The sequence below is a fragment of the Bactrocera neohumeralis genome, unplaced genomic scaffold, assembly GCF_024586455.1.
Source record: "Bactrocera neohumeralis isolate Rockhampton unplaced genomic scaffold, APGP_CSIRO_Bneo_wtdbg2-racon-allhic-juicebox.fasta_v2 ctg165_3, whole genome shotgun sequence".
Lineage (NCBI taxonomy): Eukaryota > Metazoa > Arthropoda > Insecta > Diptera > Tephritidae > Bactrocera > Bactrocera neohumeralis.
The window spans coordinates 631,467-656,593 of record NW_026089795.1 but is presented as its reverse complement, the minus strand read 5'-3'; the positions used below and the strand labels follow the sequence as shown (position 1 = coordinate 656,593).

The 25,127-nt window shown below is 38.7% G+C and overlaps 2 protein-coding genes across 3 annotated transcripts in view; both read right to left on the bottom strand.

The window, feature by feature from the left end:
- The window catches only part of LOC126766541 (uncharacterized), a 65,862-nt gene extending 63,282 nt beyond the window's left edge, over positions 1 to 2,580 (bottom strand). Inside the window, exon 1 of the mRNA XM_050484298.1 lies at positions 2,495 to 2,580. The gene's annotated coding sequence lies outside the window, so the exon portion shown is untranslated. The remainder of the gene's footprint in view (positions 1 to 2,494) is intronic.
- A 1,794-nt stretch (positions 2,581 to 4,374) lies between these two features.
- Positions 4,375 to 25,127, bottom strand: part of LOC126766544 (dopamine receptor 1) — a 227,081-nt gene continuing 206,328 nt past the window's right edge. For both annotated transcript variants that reach the window (XM_050484301.1, XM_050484302.1), the window contains exon 7: positions 4,375 to 4,748. The gene's annotated coding sequence lies outside the window, so the exon portion shown is untranslated. The remainder of the gene's footprint in view (positions 4,749 to 25,127) is intronic.

Sequence of the window (25,127 nt, the reverse complement as noted above, 5' to 3'; positions counted from 1 at the left end):
GAGTTCTTTTTCTAGGCATTATAGTGACAAAGAAAGAACGCAGAAAATGAATAAAAAGCATGTAGAAAAAAGAAATGTAAGATTAATAATCAGGAACCTAATTATTTTTACCTGCACTTGGTATTTACGTAAACTGAATATTATGTCAAAAGAATTACCGAACAACACATTTATTTGGATAAAGATTAATATTATTATGTTAATACAACTCTAACAAATAATTTCGACCAAATTAGTTATCACAAAAACGGTACTCACAGACTTTTTTTAGATCATTAAAAGAGAAATAATTCTTTCATACATAACTTTTGTGTATCTTGAACCGCTTTCGCAGCGCAAGGAACGGAAGCCCTCAAAGAAAAAAAATTTCCCCCTCTTTTTTACACATTTACCACTGTTTCTTCGCTCCTATTGGTCGCAGCGTGATGCTATATAGCCTATAGCCTTCCTCGATAAATGGATTATCCTACACAAAAAGAATTATTCAATTCGAACCAGTAGTTTTGGAGATTAGCGCGTTCAAATAAACAAACAAACAAACAAACTCTTCAGCTTTATAATATTAGTATAGATAAGGTAAAGGCAGTACAAAACGTACATAAATAAACATATAAATATACATGCATTTATATTAAACATACATACATACATATATGATGCACGTATGCACTTATATGCAATACACATGCACTCAAGAAGTATATTACATACATATTTACTTAGGTTTGGGCAATTGATTATAAATACACTTGTGCACTTAAACAATGCGCTAACACACGCCCATACATGTATTGCATTGTACAGTTAAAAACAACCACATGTAGTGTGCAGTCCATACATATATAATTAATTAGATAAGTAAGACTTCAAAAATAGAATGAAAGATTTCTCACTGAAATAAAGACTTGTTCAATTCCCCCCACCAGTGGTAAGGTTGACAAAATCTTTATTGATTTTAAACACGAGAGAAATTCTTCGAAGGATTTGATGAAAAGTGTACATCGTTTCCTTCTTTAGATCAAAAGCGCATATAAATTTGAAATTCCACCAATGATGCTTCAATAGATTGCTATGGATCTGTTTATTCGATTTAACCGAAATATTTATTGTGAAAATTAGTTCAAATAAAATCCATTATGCTCTGCCTTTTTGTTTGATGGCCGGCAGTGACAATGCTCGAAGCTTATTTCTGCCAAATAGAATCTTCAAACTCTTGCAACATGTTGCTACAAAGTATTATAGGCCCAAGTTTCATTGCTCTCCATAAGAACCTGCATACCAAATTTCTGTATTAGTTTTAGGTGATACGCGCAACTGTTAGGTGAAAAAAAACTATAATACTCTGTAGCAACTGGTTGCAAGAGTATAACAAATTCACGTATAGTTACCAAAAACGAATTTTCTTAAAGGAAAAGAGCGTAGTAAATGTTGAGTGGTTCTAACCAAGAGACTCTTAAGAAAATATTGTTTACAAAAACTAACATATATACTTATAGTATCTTAATTATAGCTTTACTAATTATAAATTTTAACTCTTTATCTTTCATCGCAACCATTATAACCTTGGCTTACCAGGAGTGTTCTTGCTAAAAGATTTACCGTAATTAACTCCTCAAATTCATTTTTGTTGCAATTCATGTTGCTACTTCATTTCCTTTCATTATTGGCCATTTCTAATCACTGACTAATTAGTAGGTTTTTCCCACTACCCGCAACTTCTTTCCAATTTGCTATTGTGTTGAGTTCAAACAATCATTGCCATGTCTGCCTACTTCAGATGAACATCGAAACAACTCAATATTGAAAACAATTACACGACAGACACTGCCAGCACTACTCCCCCCACATCCTGCTAATAGTACCCAATTCATTGTCCATCAACATTAAGCTCCTCATCGGCTCTATTATTCTCATTATGCTTATCAAATTTCCATTGAACTTCGCTACATCGAGTAGCCATTATTTCATTTTCCGTGCATACATATGTATATGCCTATATACAAGCAGAGGCACATCCATTTTATTGGCGCCGTTGCTAAGTTGCGTTTGTAGTAAATTTTTGCTTTTGTATCTTTGGCATTACTTTCTTTGCTTTTCTTTTTCGCTCACAAATAATGCTACAGTTTAAAATGTTGTTGCTCGCGGAAATTCAACACACTTACTTATATGTATGTATAAAATTTTTGCTTTGCACCCAACTGCACGCAGTGGGGAAGCTGTGAAACAACAGCTGCCAGGCGGAAAGGATTTTATCATCGCTCATCTCCACTTAATTACTCTGAAGTGGCCATCAGTGCGTATACGCAATCTCTCTCTTGGTGTACCATGACAATTCGTCATCCGTCATTTTAATTACAAAAAAATAGAGTAATTGAATGACGTTAAAGTTTAAAATGAAATGTTTTAATTGCTATAATTAGCGAATCACAACAAACCACAAGTTTGGAATTTTAACGCTTAATCGCTGTTTGTCTGAAATTATTGCGTCAATTACTTGAGCTGGTCCAATAAATCGGTGGATACCATCTGATGTAATTTTGAGACGTTATTCTCCAGGCTAGTCGTTTTCGAGACAAAAATTAATATATCTTATTTCTGGGGGAGTCGTAATTGGCATATATACTTTATACATATATGTATGTATGTGACCTGGTCTACGAAAAGGGGGTTTAGGTGTCAAAAAAAGGAGAACAATTAATGAGATAATGAGAAACTGACGATTATTTTTAACAGCTTTTCCCAGAAAACTAGTTTTCGCACGTTAGCCCCCTTTTCTTAGACCAGGTCACATATAACGATTAAATAAATACGAGCGTATGTGACTGCACACCAAAAGATCTCTCACGCATTTCGTCCCGTATATTGAGATACAGAAGCAGGAAGTGTGTGTGATGACATGGCAAAAGTAGAATTATGTTATACGCCCTTGAAGAGGGAAATATACCATTTAAAATTTATAGGCCAGTACTTGACATACTGGCCTATATTACCTCTAGATACTCCAGTTATAGTCCAATTTCGATAATTTTTACACCACTTATGCGACACTTTAAATATGCTATTTTTCGTAGTTCATTTAGATATCTTCACTGGTGTTAGATTTATAACGGGTGTCATAAGATGTATGGTTTTTAGTGAGTCAGTACTTTTTGCAGAGTTGGCATTTTTGAAAGCTGTTACTTGAATAAAACCATACTATAGTGAGCCACCGATCACGATTTTTACAAGAAAAATGTGATCGGTGGTACTGCCTTGTTTGGCAACAATTGGATATTTCAAGTCAAGTAGCCAGGTCCTTCTCCCGCTGGTCTTTCTAACGCAGTGGAGGTATTCCTCTTCCTCTGTTTTCCCCACCGGGTACTGCGTTGAACACTTTCGGAGCGGGAGTGTTTTCATCGATTCGGAAGACCTAACCTAGCCAGTGTAGCTGCTGTCTCTTAATTTGCTGAACTATATCAATGTATGTATGTTTCGTATAGCTCATCGTTCCATCGACTGTGGTATTCGCCGTAGCCATTCGGCAGAACTTTTCTCTCTAAAACTCGTAAGGTGGACTCAACAGATGTTGCCATCGTCCATGGCTCTGCACCATATAGCAGACGGTAATAATACGACTTATAGAGTTTGGCTCGTTTTGGTGTTTGTTCGTGGTCGTGGCCCCGCCCCTACTAAGTTTTTTGTACGTATCTCGGAAACTACTATAGCTATGTCAACCAAACTTTATAGTTTTGTCATTTCCTTCAGGCATTTCCAGTTATACAGTTCAAAAAGTTGAAATGGAAGGAGTCGGATAATAACCACGCCCACCTCCCATACAAAGGTTATGTTGAAAATCACAAAAGGTGCGTTAACCGACTAACAAAAAACGTCAGAAACACTAAATTTTACGGAAGAAATGGCTGAAAGAACCTGACCCAGGCTTTCTTTAAAAATTGAAAATGGGCGTGGCGTCGCCCACTAAGTGGACCAAAAACCATATCTCAGGAACTACTAGACCGATTTCAATGAAATTCGGATATAATATTTTCTTAACACAAAAAGTCTGATGACATGTATGAAATATTTTACGGTGAAATCGGAAACACAACCACGCTTTCTTCCAATATAACCCTATTTTTAATTCCATCTGATGCCTTCTCTGTATAATACGAGTATACATTAGGAACCAATGATGATATCGGAATAAAACTTTACACAAATACGGTATTTGAAAAATATGTAAATGACGGATAATGCAATCTCAATTATCACTTTATCATGCGAGAGTATAAAATGTTCGGTGACATCCGAACTTAGCCCTTCCTTACTTGTTCTGCGTTGGATTTCGTGGCTGACGTTGTTGTTGATGTTAATGCTGGTGCCAAGATAGACGAAATTATCAACGACTTCGAAGATATGACTGTCAACAGTGACATGGGAGCTAAGTCGCAAGTGTGACTGATGACAGGATACATTTTGTCTTGTTCTCCAGACCCATACGCTTCGCTTATTCTTATCCAGTCTGGAGAAAGTAGAGAAAACGGCGCGGTTGTTGATGCCAATGATATTAATATCTTATAAAATATTGTATCTTCTCTATTTAACTCTGCAGCTTGTATTATTTTCTCCAACAATAGACTGAAGGAGTCACACGGTCTGAAACCTTGCTTGGTATCGGACGGCTAGAGAGAATATAATCGTCCGACCTCTCTCTTTGTTGTGTTGTAGTCGATTGTAACGTTGCGATGTAGGCAGTCTGTTTTCTCGATCTATAAAAGAAGAAAATAAAAAAGAAGAAAATAAAACGGTAAATATGTCTTATTATCTAAACTAAATTTGACATGTTAATTCGGATGATAGTTTTGAAATCGTCCTTAGAGTTTAATGCTTCGCTATATAGAATATCATACTCGTATCAGAAGTCAATCTTAAAAAATGCTTTTGTCTAGTTTATACATGCATACTACAGTACATTCTTAATGCCTTTAAATCGATAGTGTACAACAGCCATTCAGGCAGTTCAAAAGTTTAAATTAACCTCTTCATTAACCCAAATTTTGAAAAAAAAAGTTCAAAATTATTATATGTTACAGAGGAATACATACATATGTATGTATATACATATATATACAAGTAGCGTTTTGCGCCAATGTTTTGAAACAAATTAAACAAACTTTCAAGCTTAATAATTCGCAGGCATAACAATAATTGCAATAACAATAGCAATATGATGCAATCAACTTAATATATTTAACTGTTGCCATTTGATTTGACATTCACTCATTTAAGTTGCTGCATAGGCCTCAACTTTTGCTATACATAGGCAAGCGGAAACTTTTGTCCTCGTTCTCCAGCTCTAAAGCTTGAATAGTTGGGATCAATTCACACAACCTTATGCCATTTTATTGACGCAAAATCACATTCAAAACAAAGCCGCGCCAATTTCAATAGTATCGCAAGTGAATAGAAAGCGCCCCACCACCGTTTGACCTCGTCGCTTAGCCGACTTCAGGCAGTATAATTATGTTGTTGTAGGCACTGCCAAATTTTAATGTTGTACATTTATAACTTTGAGTGCGTTGAAAATCTTACGGTGGTGATTTTTCAGGCGAAATGAGAGCCATCCGTCGGGCTTTGAATGCGACGCGGCCATTCTAATGGACTCGCCTCATTTGAGTTGACTTCCACGACGTCAGCGTCGAAAGAAGATTTGTGCGGGGGCAGACAACCGAATTACCGAATCACTGGGCGAACTGAAATTTACAAAAACAAAAGTGGAAAATGGTTTAACGAGGAAAGCAGCGCCAAATAAACGAACCGCAGTGCGGCGAAATCCGTGAAAAGCAACATTAATGGCAGCTTAGCAGGGACTTTTACGGCGTAGCCTACTTTTAGGCTGGGTGCGGTAGCAGTTGCAAAATATTTCAAGGGTCTGTTTATATGTATATATTTATGTATTTGTAATATGTGTATGTGTATATTACGTTTATAAGTGGGCGGTGTGCAATCGGGTTGTGCTTGCAGGTAGGCAGTAGGTGTGGCCACGCATTTATAGATGATTTTGCCTATTTTCAACCAACTAATTTATATGCTGCCTTTCACGTCCTCGTTAATTGCAGACAATAAATTATATTGGGCTGATTTATAAAAAAAATGAAAAGTAAAAGTAAATAAATTGCATAAACCTCAAAAAGCGCAAAGCTGGATTATACTTCGGGGAATTATGCACATAATTGCGACGAATGCGAATAAAAAGTAACGTTGAGATTGAAGCTCTTTTAACACAAAATAAGACAAGAAAGTAACGTTTTAAATTTGAATAGGGAATATTATGTTTGCCACGAAGTCTCTCCATGGCGGAGACCGCAAGATGTAACCGACTCGAAGACAAGTCCAACTTGAAGCAAGAAGAAGAGGAGCAGTTGGCTTGGTCGAGAGACTAATGACTGGACGCATACACGCGGAAGAATATCGCTGAAAAAAGACAACGTTCGACAGAGAAGGAACCGAAAGCATTCTTGAAAAAGTGAAATTGCAAGGACGTAGCCGAAGAGCTGAACGTCAAGCACGTGAATGGTGAGATTGCGAAGCCACATTTGGGTGGGCTAAAAGAGTGGAATTGAACTTATTAGAATCCTTCTGTTCGAAGATGGACTCCTAACCAAACTCATCTATGCCGTCATTTGATGAAGCAAGACAATTTAAAGGAGTCGAAATCCTGAATTGTAAGAAGTCATGACTAATATGGATGAGGACAGCTCTCCGAACGCTCCCGAATCTGCGGGAAAATGCTAAATTGGAGGTGGTGGACTTCAATAACTTTCCATCGGTGCCTAAAGCGAAGGTGCTTACAACTTGTGTGGTACATCCCGAACATGCTCTACGGCTACTACAACGTCAGAATCCGAAGAAGTCAGCTAGCGATTAAAGATGCCGACCAATCCATAATACCAATAAGGAGACAGACGACATTTTGAAGAAACCGATGGGAGCTTCAGTTATTTAAAAGAAACAAAATTTCAAAATTGAAGACATCTTTTATTTATCGTGTTTACATAATTATGGTCGTTCTCCCTTTCTATTCAAACGCGTACTTCGGATCCTATATGAACAATGTCAAGGAGTGACAGCAAATGAGCGTAGGTGACAATTATTTTCTTCAGGTATTTCCATCATTTGTGTAACGTTAGCTCTGTAAGTATGTAGCAATAATACCTTCGGGTAGTGAGAATCTCTTATAGAAAGCTTCGCCAAAAATAAATATCCACAAAGGTTCTTCGGGTGTAAATCGTTGCATGGCCATTTAGCAAAGGACACTGCTAAAAAATTAGCACAAAATCTTGTTACCTTGATGTCTGGATGAACATCTATGTTTACGGAATTATGACATAAAATACTTCAATAATTTACAATTCATAAAAAAGCCAGCATTTAAATTTTTCTGTCTTTTAAACACATTATATGTATAAATTTAGTAATATTAATAACTGAAGTACCCTTTAATGCGGAAAATTTGTACTTAATACGTATCCACCTGAATTTAAAAAAGGCGTTTCATTTGAAATTGCGGCCAAATATTCAAGTGTGGCCAGAGACCAGCTCCCGCTTCACTTTAAATGAGCTAAACTTAGCACTTAACACCCCGCCTGTTTGCTCTTCGTTTTTTGCAAAATCAAGGACTCTACTTATTGGCCGCCCAACCCACAAAAATATACCATATATATGTATAAATATGTATGGGGCGTTCAGATGGAAAAAGGTCGAGTGTGGCATACACTAAAGAGTAGCGGCACGCCAAGCAATTTGTATGATTTATGCAAATTTCATTATTAATTCAAAAGTGAAAATCACTTTCAGCGCGTTCAATTTGGTGGCGTAATTTAAATTTATGCGAATTTGCTTGAACACTCTTCGCACACATACTAAAATACATAGACAAACATACAAACCTACAATTAGTTTATATACAGGAGCGAGCGCTTGCTCACTTAAGCCACTCTGCCGCCGGTTTCATGCAGCTGCACTACTTCGTATTTAAAGTAACTAGAAGGAGAGTTTTCGTGGAAACTAAACGGTTACTTGAAATCATTTTAATATTCTTATAATTTTACTGCAAAATATAAAATTTCCAATTACGCTTTAATGCTTTCTCCAACAAATAAAGACCGTGTGAATTCAGTTTGTCAGACGCTCTTCGGGTCAAATTAGAAGCCATTAGAGATAATTAATTAATGACACACAGACGGCTTTATAACTGCATAACTGAATTCTGTGAGTCAATGATGAATGTCTTATGCTAAAATGTTTCTTAATGTAAAGGAGACAGCAGCCATTGACAGGTAGAAGAAGGAAATTCTTCTTTATTGGTGTAGACACCGCTTACGCGGTTATAGCCGAGTTAACAATAGCGCGCCGATCGCTTCTTCTTTTCGCAATTTGGAGCCAATTCGAAATACCAAGTGCAGCCAGGTCCTACTCCACTTGGACTTTCCAACGGAGACCCTCTTCCTCTACTTCCCCCGGTGAGTACTGACTTTCAGAACTGGAGCGTTTGCATCCATTCGGACGACATGACCTAACCAGCTTAGCCGCTGTCTTTTAATTCGCTGCACTATGTCAATGTGGTCGTATAACTCGTACAGCTCATCGTTCTATCGAATGCGATATTCGCCGATGCCAATGCCCAAACTGGAAAACTCGTATCGTTGATTCATCAGATGTTAACATCGTTCAAGCCTCTGCACCATATAGCAGGATGGGAATAATGAATGACTTATAGAATTTTGTTGTTGTTCGTCGAGAGAGGACTTTACTTCTCAACTGCCTATTCAGTTCGGAGTAGCACCTGCTGGCAAGAATTATTCTGTATTGGATTTCGAGGCTGACGTTGTTGTTGGTGTTAAAATTTGGTGACAATATAGACGAAATTATCTATGACTTCGAAGTTGTGACTGTCAACAGTGACGTGGGAGCCTAGTTGCGAGTACGACGCCTGTTTGTTTGATGACAGGAGATATTTCATCTTGTCCTCGTTCACTACCAGCCCAATTTGCTTCGCTTCCTTATCCAGTCTGGAGAAAGCAGAACTAACGGCGTGATATCAATATGATCGGCCAGCTTTTATAGAAGATTGTACCTGCTCTATTGAGCTCTGCAGCTGGAATGATTTTCTGCAGCAGTAGACTGAAGAAGTCGCACGATAGGGAGTCGCCTTGTCTGAAACCTTGTTTGGTATCAAACGGCTCGGAGAGGTCCTTCCCGATCCTGACGGAGCCAAATTCAGACATAGCAGCATAAATAAAGCTCCTTTTGGTGCTGTCAGCTTTAAAATCGACGAGGTGGTGTGTGTCGATCCTCTTTACACTGGTCTTTCCAAAATTTGCGCATTGTGAATATCTGGTCAGTTGTTGATTTTCCAAGGAAGCTGACGTATGCTTCTTATCAGTTCTTTGCCTTTGTTTGAATAGCTCGGCCAGCAATCCATCGACTTCCGCCGATTTGTTGTTCTTCAGATGGGTAATTGGGGAGTCGTGTTCGCCATCTCCTGGTGCTATGCTTACACTGCCATTAAGCAGGCTGGGGAAGTTGTTCTATAAGAGTATGCTCCGGTCTAAAACCTTCTGTTAGTCGCCACATCTTTTTGTAGAATTTTCAAGCATGTTTTTATACTTTCGCAACAAAGTTGCTAAGGAGAGTATATAAAAGAGTCAGATATAGGGTTATATACGTATATACGTATATACCAAAGTGATCAGGGTGACGAATAGAGTTGAAATCCGGATGTCTGTCTGTCCGTCCGTCTGTCCGTGCAAGCTGTAACTTAAGTAAAAATTGAGATATCATGATGAAACTTGGTACACGTATTTCTTGGCTCCATAAGAAGGTTAAGTTCGAAGATGGGCAAAATCGGCCAACTGCCACGCCCACAAAATGGCGGAAACCGAAAACCTATAAAGTGTCATAACTGAGCCATAAATAAAGATATTAAAGTGACATTTGGCACAAAGGATCGCACTAGGGAGGGGCATATTTGGACGTAATTTTTTTCAAAAAGTGGGCGTGGCCCCGCCCCCTTCTAAGTTTTTTGTACATATCTCGGAAACTACTATAGCTATCTCAACCAAACTCTACAGAGTCGTTTTCTTCAGGCATTTCCATATACAGTTCAAAAATAGAAGAAATCGGATAATAACCACGCCCACCTCCCATACAAAGGTTATGTTGAAAAAAACGTCAGAAACACTAAATTTTACGGAAAAAATGGCAGAAGGAAGCTGCACCCAGCCTTTTTTTAAAAATTGAAAATGGGCATGGCGTCGCCCACTTATGGACCAAAAACCATATCTCAGGAACTACTTGACCGATTTCAATGAAATTCGGTGTATAATATTTTCTTAACACCCTGATGATATGTACGAAATATGGGTGAAATCGGCTAACAACCCCGCCTTCTTCCAATATAACGCTATTTTGAATTCCATCTGATGCCTTCTCTGTATAATATATAATACATTCGAACCAATGATGATAGCGGAATAAAACTTTACACAAATACAGTATTTGAAAAATATGTAAATGACGTATTATGAAATCTCAATTATCACTTTATCATGCGAGAGTATAAAATGTTCGGTGACACCCGAACTTAGCCCTTCCTTACTTGGTATTATTGTATGTACATTGCATATAAATCCATATGTCTGTTTATATACATATATATGTTTGTATGTATGTATATTAATACACTCGTATAAATAGGTATTTATATTTATTAGAATTTCGGCTTTGCTGATAAGTAAGCATGTTCAATGATATTTGAATAGCCGCAAAATGTTGAAAACACTAACTAATTCACAAGTTAAGGTGCACGTGTAACGTATTTATGAGTGGGCGGGGCCCCGCCCTCTAATAGCTTTAATGCGAATAAATCACACGTTTTTTTCTAGTACTTCTTCAAACACTACGAAAATAGCCGAAATCAGATAATAACCACGCCTACTTCTCATATGTCAATATTTTAAATTCCTTCAATTTACAGTAAATAAATCGACTTCAATTTTCATTTGACATTTGCGTTATTAAAACCCGAAATTTACTTATAAGCCATCCAGTTTCTTCAAACACCTGAAAGTGTTTCCCTGCATTTTGCGAGAGTAGAAAATGTTGCACCCGAATTTAGCGTTTTCTTAATCGTCAAGAACTACTAACTTTCATAATATCAGTGGAAGTTATCAGACTCATCCAAAATATATTGTTTCAATGATATCTATCTGAACTGGAGAGGTCGGCATCGACTATATTTTTTAGGGTGTGTAAATTGTGTCCACGTTTGTGCAATCTTTGCGATCTGAAAACATTCTACGATGACAAATTAATTGACATAAAACGGTCGGAAACGTTATACCGTCCAAAAATTTGCTCATAAATAGGAGCGCTTGAGTAATTGACTAATCGCTTCGAAAAATCTAAAGCACGAATTTTATCGACTAAGTAGCAAACTCGATGTTGTAGACCAGTGGTTCCCAAACTTATTTTGTCTACCGCCCACTTTGAGAATACATATTTTTAGCGCCCCCATTTTTTCACCTATTTAAAAATCACTATAACTTCAAATCAATTATTGTGACCTAAGCGCAGTAGGTAACATACAACGGCACTTAGGTCTCAAGTTAACTCTTACGGGCTCCACCTGCCAATAAGAATGATTATTGAAACACAACTTTATAGTATTAAAACAGAGAATATTTTATTAAATATATAAAAACTAATGTGATGGATGAATCTGATGCTGTTTAATAAGCTTGTTAATATTAGGTTCCAATTTACTCAAGAACAGTCGCAAGTCGCCACGTTCGGTAACAAGCAAACGATTTCTATTTTTAGTAAGCAGTGTTGTCACAGCACTAAATCCACGTTCACACAAATATGACGATGGGAATGCTATCAAGAATCGTTGAACGATTGACCACAATCCAGGGTACAATTGCGAGATCGGTTTTTGTAGCCAAAATTCTTGGTAACCATTTTTGAACTTGACATTTGAAAACGGATCCCACACCCAGTCTGGTATTTCCAAGTTCAAAATGTCCTGGTATCGTTCGGTGAAGTCAATGTGGAGGTTTTCCAAATGTTGGCAGTAGGCAAACAATTCGTCGTTACTGCATGATACTGATAAATTCGGGAAATTGTGAAACTCACGTCTGCCTAGATTCTTTTTGTGTAGAAGCAGTTTGGCTGCGAAAGCAACAACGACGTTTTTTGTTTTAATTAAATTTAGTTTATCGCCATGCAGTTGGAGATTCATGTCGTTGAACAATTTGTACAGGTCTGTCATGTAAGCTATATCATTCTTTGATGTTATGAGCTTGTATTGAAATCTTCAGTTTCCAAGAACTCTATATCAGAGTCAAACAGGTTGTAGAATCGAATCAGACAATTGCCTCTTGATAGCCAACGAACTTCAGTATGACAACAACAAACGATTGAAATCCTCGTCATTAGTAACACAAAGCTGATGAAATAATCTATCATTCAAAGAACTGTTGCGGATTTTATTGACTGCTTTGATGACATATTGCAGTGATTGAAATAGTTTTCCACTTAAGTTTCTAGCAACTTTATGTTGTCTATGAATAACGCGATGTACACCAAGGACATCTGGAATTTTATTTTTTAAGTACGCTATGAAGCCTTTATGGCACCCTGTCATAGCCGGAGCGCCATCCGTAGCAACTGAAATAATATTTTTCAAAGAAATTTCTTTCTCATCGCAAAACTTTTCCAATATATTGAATATGGTTTCTCCTTTTGTATCGGTCTCTGAATTTCTATCAAATAATAGTTCTTCACATATTTTCTCATCTTTAATAAAACTCACGTAAGACAACAACAATGCTTCATTAGTTGGTAAAGTGGACTCATCCAGCTGAATTGAAAATTGACTTGACCTCAGGAGATCGCACAATGATTCTTCAATGTTTTCAGCCATTTCATCAATTCGTCTTTGCACAGAATTATTACTCAAAGGAATTTTTCGGATAATATCTGCGGCCGGTTTATGAAGCACGGTAGTTATTACTTCATTTATTGCTGGCAATATTAACTCTTCTCCGATGTTATGTGGTTTGCCTTTTTGAGCAATTAACAAAGAGATATTGTACGAAGCTCGAAGTCCGTCGTCATATTGCTTGATGTTCACAAGTTGTTGTTGAGAGTCGAGAGCTCATGTAGTCGTTGTCTAAGAGGCTTCCTAGCTAAATAAAATCACAAATAACCCCCCAGGCCTCTACACAACGCCCCCATTTTCTTTCTGGGTCTCTTACCGCCCCCTTGATACCTGCAGCGCCCACAAGGGGGCGTTATCGCCCACTTTGGGAAACACTGTTGTAGACAGTCTAAGATAGTATTCATACATATGGTATGTACACTATGCAACAATATTATTCACACGACTGCATTACAAGTGCAGTTTATGAAATAACTTTGTAATAACAACATTTAGAAAATTTAAATGTATTGCATTTTATTTACATCATTAAAATTTGTTCCAAAACAATGAACTGTATTTCAAAGAATCAATTTTTAAAGGAAATTAAATCGAAATAATTATAGATAGATAGAGATTTTATTACAACGAATTTATTTATGCCTTCTGATTAATACCATCTGCCCTCCTTTTGCTTCAATTACAGCCTCACAGCGTCTAGGCATTGGTTCAACGAGTTTTTTAGAAAAGTCCGATTAAATATTGTTTCACTCTTTAATTGTGTAAATAAATTGTTTCAGATGAGCAATAATTGATGGCTTTTGCAATGCAATCTCTTTAAATGCGCACCTAAATGTACAATCGATTATACGAGTAAGTCCGGCGATTGAGCATGCCAGTTTAAGACCTTGATTCGATTATGTTTAAGCCACTGGATTACTGATTTGGCTGTATGTTTCGGTTCTTCTTTATGTTGAATCCTAAATTAATTCGAAAGGCCTTTATCGTTCGCACTCGAGACGAGATTTCTTTTTAAAATATCCGTGTACTTTTCTTCGTTCATGATTCCTTCTGTAAATTCCATCTTTCCCTGTTGCTTGACATACAGCGCCAAATTAGCAACTTACCTAGTCTTTTACAATAAAAGAAGGTCCTTGAAGACAACAAGTTGTCAAACTTGGTTAATTTAAAAATTCATTTCCGCGGTGTTTTACCATAGGTCGCAATTATATTTTTCTGCCTGTTTCCTCCAGATCTTTATAAAGCTGTCAAAGTCGAATAACATTAATTTTGTTTCATCAGACCAAACTATTTTCTCAAATCGCTCATAGTCCACTTTCTCGTGCTGAGCCTAAGTTATTTAATTTCTTTACGAAGTGAAAGGCATTCTAAAAGCGTTTTTTACTTTAAATCTAGCAGATACGACCTCTGACAGTCTGGTTTCAAATATCAATGCCAAAAGCAGAATATCACCGCATAACTAATACGGTTGGGTAAACCGACGTTGAGCAATACCAAAGGCTCCTTCAGAATCGGGAAAGACTTCTCCGAGCCGTTCGATACTAAAGGAGGTTTCTGACAAGGCGCTATCGAGCGACTTCTTCAATCTATTCTTGGAAAAAATAATGCGATCTGCAGATCTGAATGGAGAAGGTACAATCTTCTACAAGAGGGTACAACTGCTGGCGTGCGCAGATGACATCGACATCATTAGCCATAACCACCGCGCTGTTAGTTCTGCTTTCTCCAGGTTGGACAAAGAAGAGAATCAAATGGGTCTGGTTGTGAACGGGAACAAGACTAATAGTCATCTCAATCGCGACTTGGCTTCCATGTCTTTGTTGACAGTCTTACGTCGAAGTCGTAGATGAGTACGTCTATCTCGTAACCAGCTTTAACACCAACAACAATGTCAGCTTCAAAATCCAATGCAGAACTACTCTTGCCAAAAGGTGCTACTTCGGACTGAGTAAGCAATATAGAAGTAAAGTCTTCTCTCGACGAACGAAGACCAAAATCTACAAGTCACTCATCATCCCCGTCCTGCTATATGGTGCAGATGCATGGACGCAGTCGATGGACAGACAGCAGCTCCGGTGGCTAGGCCATGTCGTCCGAATGGATAAAAACACTACGGCTTTGAGTACCCAGTACCCGTGGGGCGAAGCAAAGGAAGAGGAAAACCTCCACTCTGTTGGAAAGTCCTGGTGGAGAAGAACCAGCGAAAAGGAAAGAAGCTGGTGCGCTGTTGTAAACTCGGTTATAACCGCGTAAGCGGTGTCACGCCAGTAAAGAAGAAGAATTTGCAGGGGTGTGAATATATATGTATGCGGCGTTCGCAACCGACATACAAGGTGCGTTCCAAAGTCAACAGGAACTTTTTAAATCTAGCGCCCGCTGGTGGTGCCATCTATGTCGACTGGTGCGTTAGAATCTGCTATCTTTCCAGTATGAACGCTTACATGTATTCAGTCAATGTTTACATCCTTAAGGAATAAGTCTTGGTCTTTACTGTGAACCATGACGTCCCTCTTCGGCTTGCAGTCCTGGTTGCATAGATATATAGTTGGAACCTTTCACCTTAAGTGATCTTACGCTATTTCCCTCATTACTATCGGTCTTGTACTCGTATATGGTGCCGAAGCTTTTGGTTGGATGGTAATACCACATGAGCAGAAAACTTTTTTTGCAACAAGATTCAAGTGCCGCAACTAAACCAATACCCTATTATATAAACATATGTCTGAGTGTAGATATGTACATATATACACGAACAGATGTACGCAAGTTGATAGCTTATTAAAGTGAGTACAAAAAATGGAATGCCAAGAACGTGTCAAATGCGAAAAACGGCGCAAATTGTCGCAGTTTATTGAACTCAATCGGACCCGCACAAGTGCATGTGTGTAAGTGTGAAGCATTAATTCTGCATATGTTAGTAGGTGATAAAGCCGCTAAAATTGCAGATTGAGCAGACGACGCATGGAAACGCCTTTCAAAATGAGGGGTACCGTAAATGTTGCCGATAACGGTAATATTCGCAATCACAGAGGCGGCACAGACGAGACCTTCAAAGTTGGCAACAACATGTGATCTGCGACAGCGTGTGTATGTGTATGAAATCGAAATTGTTAATTTTATGTAATGAAAATGACGAGGAATATGCAAATAATGTTGTGGTTGGAGAAGTGACGAGCTGTTTCACACATTTCCCAACCGTTAGGCAATAAACACAACCACTAAGAATGATTTTGCTTGTAGATAAATATTACGGTCGTACGTAGTATACCGCACAGTCTGCGATCACAACCGCGACATTTTCTTGGTTCATCGATTGCCTTCCTCTCCACTCCTCGCAAATATATTTCTCATCAATTTATTCCTAATGGCCTTCAAGTGAAATCAAATATTTGTATTTAATATGCAGACTTGTAAACGCACCGACACACAGCCTCATAAACATACCTCCAACCGCCACTTCGGTGTGTAGTCTGCTTGCCGCCTGATGAGTCCTTGCAGATACCTTGACTTTTCAATTTTTCCACCCGTCTATGTGTTTGCTGAACTTCTGCTCCATCGATTGCGATTACGAGTTTCCCTGCCATCTGCTTGCTGCTCGTACTTTCGGTAACCGCTACCTGCTGTTGTTAATATTCAACAACTCGGCGCATAGTGGGTTAATTGACGTCGAAATGAAGTGTAAATTATTTACACAAAATGTACATGAAGAATACCTGCTTTACCTTCTAATTGCATGTTGACGATGGTTATAGTAGCCCATGAGTACCCAGCCTCATTGCCATATGTCGCCAATATCGCAAGAAAAAATTATTATTCATTTTCGTAGATAATGTACAAGGTGCGTTCCAAAGTAAACAGGATTTAAAAAAAAAACAGAACAATTGGTTTTTTCGGCAAAATCAATTTATTTTATTCAAAATAGTCTCCTTCTGCTTCAATACAGCTTTTTGCACGGTCCAAAAGCATGTCGAAAGAGTGTTTTAGCTCGTTGAACGGTATGGCCGCCAGTATGCCGGTGGCTTCTATGTCTGCATAACGCTTTTCTTTCGTGGGCAAATGAATTTTTCCGAAAAGGAAGAAGTCGCACGTGGCCATATCAGGTGAATACGGGGAGTGGTGGAGTGGTTAATGATTAAAAAGCGATTTTTGGTCAAATAATCGGTCACATGATGTTCGAATGTTGAATTCTGAGCGTCTGAATTCTGAATTCTGATATCGCGCCACCAGATGGCGCTAAATTCAAAAATCCTGTTTACTTTGGAACGCACCTTGTAAAAGTTCAATATTTGGTTTGTCCATGTCGCCGGGGATTTCTGAAAAATGGACAACGAGCATTATTGGTCGGATATTTATTCTTGTTTTTGAAACCTCAATTGCACAGTGAAATCAAAAAGCGTTCGGATGTTCGGGGACACAGTGGACTCGTCTCCTTGTGGCGCTGATACGGCAGTGTTTGGAAGTTTAATCATTTCAAGTTTCATTTTTGGTACAGCGCTTTAAAGTTTTTCTAGACTATTACGCAAAATTTACGTTCTCCTCGTGTAAAAACCATTTTTAATGCATAATTCCAATATTCAAAAATGATTATAATTTCCATTATCGGATGACACATTTTCATCAAAGTAAAAGCCGTAGTGAAGAATATATCGCTGCCGTTCAAGCCAGTGTTGAGGCCGCTTCAAATCAGTAAGTTCAACTGCACTTCTGCCGTTGTATTTGGCTCTGCGTATGTATAAGATTGTGCGTTAAGATGAACTGAACTCGACAGACCATTTTTACCACCGGCGCTTTGCCGATTGAGCACTGGAAATGACAGAAGCCAACGGTGATTTCCATCGTAAAATCATCTTCTCAGGTGAGATCCATTTTTGGCTTAATGTCTTCGCCAACAAACAAACTTGTCGCTTTTGGTTCAGGAAACACAATTGCATCTCCAAAAATTGACAGTTTGGTGCGGATTATGGTATGGCCGCATTATCGGGTCTTACTTCTTTCAACATGAGTCAGGATAAAGAGCGTTACAACACGATTTTGGCTGTCTTTTTCCCGGAATTTGATGAAATCGACGTGGACGATGTATATTTCCAAGGTAGTGTCGCCTTATGTTTCACGTCGAATCATGAACATTTAATTTGGGAAGTGGGTCAGTCAAATGGCTGCCAAGATTATGCGATTTAACGCCTCTAGATTATTTCCTCTGGGATTTGACAAATCAAAGGCTAGCGTGAGTCAAAAATCAGCACTCGAGGAGCTTGAAGACAACATATATCGCACTAGGGCAGAAAGGGCTAGACCAGGTCAACGAAAATTGGCTTAAACGGGTGGATATATGCAAACTGAGCCGAGGTGGCAATTTGACCGATATTTTGTTGTAGTCAAAAATGGCATAAAATGATCCGCAAAATAAAACAAAATCAGAACCTATTTTGAGCAAATTCGAATGTTTTATAACATCGAACTGCGGCTCCTCCGACGCGTACAAAAACAAATGTACTATATAAGAAACTTTCTAGTTTTAGAGAAGTTTCCAGTGACGGTTAGATCTGATAGAAGGTTTACATATTCAGTTTGTTTCAAAGGTCCACTCATTCGGGCCCCATGTCGTGTTTCAAAACCCTACTAAATATTAAAGCAAACTTTCCATTAGAAGAAAATCGAAAAATTGGCCCAGTGTGCGACACATTCAGTTGCAGGTCCTTGGCATCCTTACATTTCTTGCATTTAATTGTGCTTTCGAAGTCATCTTATGGCTTTTGCGAATCACTGCGCTTTGTGGGTATTACAACTGTCGATTCACCCTTGAGTCCTTGCCCCTTGCACCACACGCAGTAAAGCCACTACTGTCGCATTCAAAGTATTTACATTTGCATTTCCAATCGTTTGATTTGTTTGACTTTGCACCTCGCTGTACGGGCGTCAACCTGCGCTAGTTAGCTGTTGTTGTTGTTGCCAATGTTTTTACTCTCCGCTCTTATCATTTTTCTGCTCTGTTTCACTTCTGTTTTATCAGTGCTTGTTTTTCGTCCTTTATGCTTGCAAGAAGAAAAAAATTAGGAGTTCGTTGTTGTAGCCTCGAGTGCTCTTCCCATAATTTTGTTTATGTTTTATGTTTCTCCATTGTTTACTTGCAGTAACATTTTACGCTTCATCGTGCTTTTACCGGATTATCAGATCGATTTATTTGCTAACAAACAGTAGGTAAAAGTTATTGTTCATAAATATAGAAATTCATAAATATGTTCGTAAAGTATGTTCAATATTTTTAAGACCTGTACAATCTGTACAATAGCCCCGTTACTGTAGAAAAAGAATAATGAGAAAATCGGAAAGTTTCAGTGTGTTAGGGAGAGAATGAACATAAGTTTTTGTAAATACCGAGGATGGGATGGATGTTTTGGAGTTAGACACTAAAGATATGCAGAATGATAGTTCAGTAATGATAAAACATTGACGAGAAATCCGGATGTCAGTCTGTCCGTCAGTCCGCGCAAGCTGTAACTTGAGTAGAAATTATCATATCGTAATGAAAAAGACCCGTGAAAGGAGAATCGACACACACCACCTCTTCGTCGATTTCAAAGCTGCTTTCGACAGCACGAAAAGGAGCTGCCTTTATGCCGCGATGTCTGAATTTGGTATCCCCGCAAAACTAATACGGCTGTGTAAACTGACGTTGAACAACACGAAAAGCTCCGTCAGGATCGGGAAGGACCTCTCCGAGCCGATACCAAACGAGGTTTCAGACAAGGCGACTCCCTATCGTGCGACTTCTTCAACCTGCTCCTGGAGAAAATAGTTCGAGCTGCAGAACTAAACATAGAAGGTACCATCTTCTATAAGAGTGTACAGCTGCTGGCGTATGCCGACGATATTGATATCATCGGCCTCAACACCCGCGCCGTTAGTTCTGCTTTCTCTAGGCTGGACAAGGAAGCACAGAAAATGGGTCTGGTAGTGAACGAGGGCAAAACGAAATATCTCCTGTCATCAAACAAACAGTCGTCGCACTCGCGACTTGGCTCTCACGTCACTGTTGACAGTCATAACTTTGAAGTTGTAGATAATTTCGTCTATTTAGGAACCAGCATTAACACCACTAATAATGTCAGCCTGGAAATCCAACGCAGGATTGCTCTTGCCAACAGGTGCTACTTCGGACTGAGTAGGCAATTGAAAAGTAAAGTCCTCTCTCGACGAACAAAAGCAAAACTCTATAAGTCGCTCATAATTCCCGTCCTGCTATATGGTGCAGAGGCTTGGGCGATGACAGCAACCGATGAGTCGACGTTACGTGTTTTCGAGAGAAAGGCTCTGCGGAAGATTTATGCTCTTTTGCGCACTGGCCACGGCGAATATCGCATCCGATGGAACGATGAGCTGTACGAAATATATGACGACATTGACATAGTTCAGCGAATTAAAAGACAGCGGCTACGCTGGCTGGTCATGTTGTCCGGATGGATGAAAACACTCCAGCTCTGAAAGTATTCGACGCATACCCGCCGGGGGAAGCAGAGGAAGAGGAAGACCTCCACTCCGTTGGAAGGACCAAGTGGAGAAGGACCGGGCTTCGCTTGGAATATCCAATTGGCGCCACGCAGCGAAAAGAAGAAACGACTGGCGCGCTGTTGTTAACTCGGCTATAATCGCATAAGCGGTGTCTACGCCAATTAAGAAGAAGAAGAATGAAACTGGATACACGTCTTCCTTGGCAAAAAAGAGAGGACGAGTTCATAAGTGGTCGCGATCAGAACAAAATCCTGTAAACACTCCTACCGACAGTGTAATAATGGATGAAATCAGATGATAACTACGTCCACTCTCAAAATAACGGTTCTGATGATAAATCATTTAATGAATGCGTCAATAACGGTGAGGTATAGTATTGAAGCAATATATAATACTTGTGTGCCAAAAATGGGTTAAATCGGATCAATAAGTTTCAAAGTCTCCATATAAATGTCGCTTAGTATGTGGGTTATCTTAATAAGTCTAACTAAGGAGCATAACTAATATCCAGTCGACTTTATACTGAATAAATTGGTGATGGTATGTAAGATACCTTAATAAGACCCAAAGGTTTCGCAATTTTATGCTTTCAGCGTACTCAGCAATAAACAAGCTGCAATCAACGAAGAGAAATATTACGAAACTTTTAGTATATTTGAAAAAGTATATTAACCGTGATAATGAATTTTGTAATTCTGTAATTTTTACCGATGAGTCCAAAGTTAATTGATTTGTATCTGATGGTCGTCGATTTGTGTGGCGTAAAGATGGCTAAGAGCTAAAGATAAAAAATCTGCAGTGGGAGCAAATGGTGTGGGTAACCTTGTTTTCATGGAAGAAATTATGTTATAATGAGCTACAGGCAAGCTACAGGCAAGCTAAAGTCAATTTAAATCGTGGCTCAGGATAACGAAATGAAGCATTTTGCTCTATTTGTTAAGGAACGGTTGTTGTACAATGTGAAAACAGTGCTGACATATCCTCGCCAGTGTCCAAACCTCAATCCCATTGAACACGTATTGGTAGTCAATATGTAGACGAAGTTACGAAATATGGACAAATGTATCTTAAGCACATGAGGTTCATTTATCCATATTTTGTAACTTCGTCTACATTTTTTCAAGCTTTGGTACATGTATGAATAAAATACTGCAAAGCATGTTAGAGGTCAAAGGTGGCTTTTGTATCACTTTTGGATGCAACTCAAAAGCTTTAGTAGTTTGGGATATAATTCGCTGCAAGGTCAAACCATCCCCCTGTACAATATATTTTTTTAGCTCACTGTATGAGTATATTGCTAAACGGAAATAAAACGTTAGGTTCGCTTGTGCTCGATGAAATTTACTGCTCATTTGCTGAAGCTGGATCATTACCTCGCCTATACCAAAAAGAGCAGCCGATACCCATTTCCAAAAGGTAGTCTATTGTTTTGCCTCCAAGTTTTGATGATTTAATTGTGGTTTATATCATCCCTAGAAAACGTTCTTATTTGCACTTTCACATTACTCACAAGTTATTATTATAAAAACTTCACTTAAGAAAGAGTTTCAAGACCTTAACTCTTTAAGAAAATTTTATTTTCTTCAAAATATACAAACCCAAATATATCTACAGAGAAGAACGCGAAATTTAGGTAAGAAGGCCAGTTCGTCAAGAGCCCGCATTTAAATGCCAACGTCTAATTCTTTTTTGACAAAAACTTTTTATTTTTTTATTATCCAGGAAAATATAGAGCCTGTTTGATTGAACTTGATTGACCGCAGGCAGGTGAAGTGCTAATGATCAAACAGTTTCCATGCTAAACTAACGCCACACTAATTCACATGTTTGCCATGAATGCAGAGGGTTTTACTTGCAGTTGTCCTCTAGAATGTCATTGATCATGCTGTTGGCGCACTCGCCACTGCAGTGCGGTGGAATCCACGTCCCACTGAGTGTTTATCTTGCACTCGACCAGTGCTTAGACATTCTGGCAATGGCAATGTTTTTAGCCACTACTTTTGCCTTTTATATTGTTGTACATCAAGCCGAACTTTCTTTAGATCTTATAAATGTCCTTTGGAAGTAATACGAGCTTTCTTTAAGTCTTCCCTAGATATATGACGGTTTATACACATGTACATTGAATAAAAAATTATTGGAAAGTATTAACTTAACTTTAGCTCAGATGCATACCAGTGAACTAAATAAAAACTAAGCACTAGCCCGGGTCGTCCCGCAATATGCTTGAGGTGTGAACCATTGCAGCTAATTTCGCTTGCCGCTTGTTTGGTTCGTCAACAAAGTGCACTGCTAAATTTTATTATTTTATGCGAGAGAAGCAAACTTGACAAAATAAGCACTAGTAAAATTGGCGAGTTCGCATCGATGTTGGTGTTCCTGTTGGATTCGTGTGTGTTTTCGTCACTCGCGGCTGTTGTTGCCCCTTGCTGTGGGGAAATCAGATGAAATCGGTAATGGCGCGGCATTAGTTGCAGTGTCAATAAAAGCTTTTGGGCGTTTAAGCGCAAATTCTCACACAAAAGCACTCATACAGGCATAATTCAATTGTAGGTATAGGTATATAGCTCTGGGAGTGTCAGCAAGTGGCCGTATATGCATTAACAGTGAGTCATAAATGTGATGAGTGGCGCATCTTACATCTATCCTATACTACTACTGTGGGGAAAAAATAGTAAAATTTTTTAATTTAAATTTCGCGCGAAAATCCATTCATTGAAATGTTTGTTACTAGGTTTAACTGTCAATGACATCTGTGCTAAATGTCACATCAAAATAGTCATTAGTGTTTAGTATACGCTTGTCTTTCTGATGCACATAAAGTGCATTCGGCGAATTATACGATGAGTGAAAATATTCAAACAAAGAAGTTTCATTAAATTTTGTGTGCTCTTGGTTTTTCTCCAAATTTTGGACCAATATCGTGCCGCAATCACTGCATTCACCCGTGTGACTTCTGGCTATTCAGAAAACTCAAACGACGGGGACTAACATTATTGGTAAGTTATCCAAGAGGGTTACATTAAGAGGGTCGACATAAATTTTGAAGAATAAATGAAGAATTTTAAAATTATGAACAAACTTCTTTTGTGCACTACACAGAGTCAAAAGCACTTCTTAGACGCGCAAGCCCAATGTAGCGCTTACCAATGTTTGGTAAATCTTCATCTGGTGTTAGACCGCAAGGTGCCAACGAATCTTCGACTACGTCTGATGATATCGGAGTGAGCAAGGGCTTTAAAGCCAGTGATATCAATAATCAAAGCAAACAAACAAATTTAATCGATAAGTAGTTGGAGGCAATGGATAATGAGGCCACTCACTTCACTGATGAAAGATGGACTTCAGGATAGTAAACCACTTTGATAGGCTAGGTTAGGTTAATCTGGTAGGCCAATAAGCCACGCATTGACTAATTTCAATCCTTTCCGATAGCAGATGGACTTTAGTTGCTAGGTCCCAAAGAGTAGTCATCCTTTAGGATGCCTGCGCTTAAGGCGAATTTTAACAGATTCTGCGGCCTCAGTATCGATACCTCGTCCAGAGTATTATACCGTGGGGACTGCACGCTTACAGCGTAGTCTTGCCAATGCTAGACAAGTGCACAAGGTTTGATCCATTGTTTCCCTGATGTTCTGTTCTAGACATTTTCTGCAGTCTTTTCGATCTGTCAGCCTCATCCTACGGGCGTGTATCGCCACCAGATCATCGTGCTCCTACAGTCTTTTCTATCGAGAGCCAATAGAAATTTTATGTACTTCCGATCTACCGTTTTGCACATGACTTTTGCAGTTTTGTACCCAGGTAGTTCGTTCCAACGGGTTTTGATTTTCTTTACTCGAGATTACTGTCGAGATCGTCTTATAAACAATGTATGGGTTTCCATTTTCACGTTTTCGGATGTTAGCCGTACACGATTCTTGGCAATCATGTCCACTGTTTTATTACCCTCAATACCTTAATGGCCTGAAACACAGTGGAAGTGAAGTTGCTTACTTCTGGCAAAACTTTCCACTCCTGACCTGTTTCACAAGACACTTTCGACCGATATGCGCTACTAGGTTATTGCCTTGAAGACTACTTGGCTGTCTACGTAGATTTTGTCTCTGGAATTGCTTGCAGGTGCATTAGAGGCTAGCTCTTCGGCTTCCGCAATAGTAAAAATCTCAGCTTGAAATATACTTCAATGGTTCGGCAACTTAAAAGGTTGCCTTATGCCTAACTCTGGACAGTATATTCCCGCACCAATTCCATCGTCCATTTTCGAATCATCCGTTTGGATGTTTAGAGTATTGCACGTAGCTAACTACTTTTGCGCCAGGCATCTTTTTCAATTTTTACTTTGAACCTTCTTTTCCAGTGGAAAAGTGCGGTCATGTAGTCGTTGTTTGCCTAACCGCCATTACTCACCGTGCTATGCCCGAAGGTTCTATATGTAAATTCCCCTGCAGCTAGTAGGTAGGTAGGTAGATAGGAGTGCAGCCCTGTTGTCTATCGGGCTCAATTAGCACTTGATGTGCCATCTTGATACACTATTCGTAGAAACCTTCTGTATCTGCTATCACGTTTCACCTTCTCTCTCAAACCATTTTGAGGTTTCGATGAAGCTACTTATGTCTGATATACTTTTAGT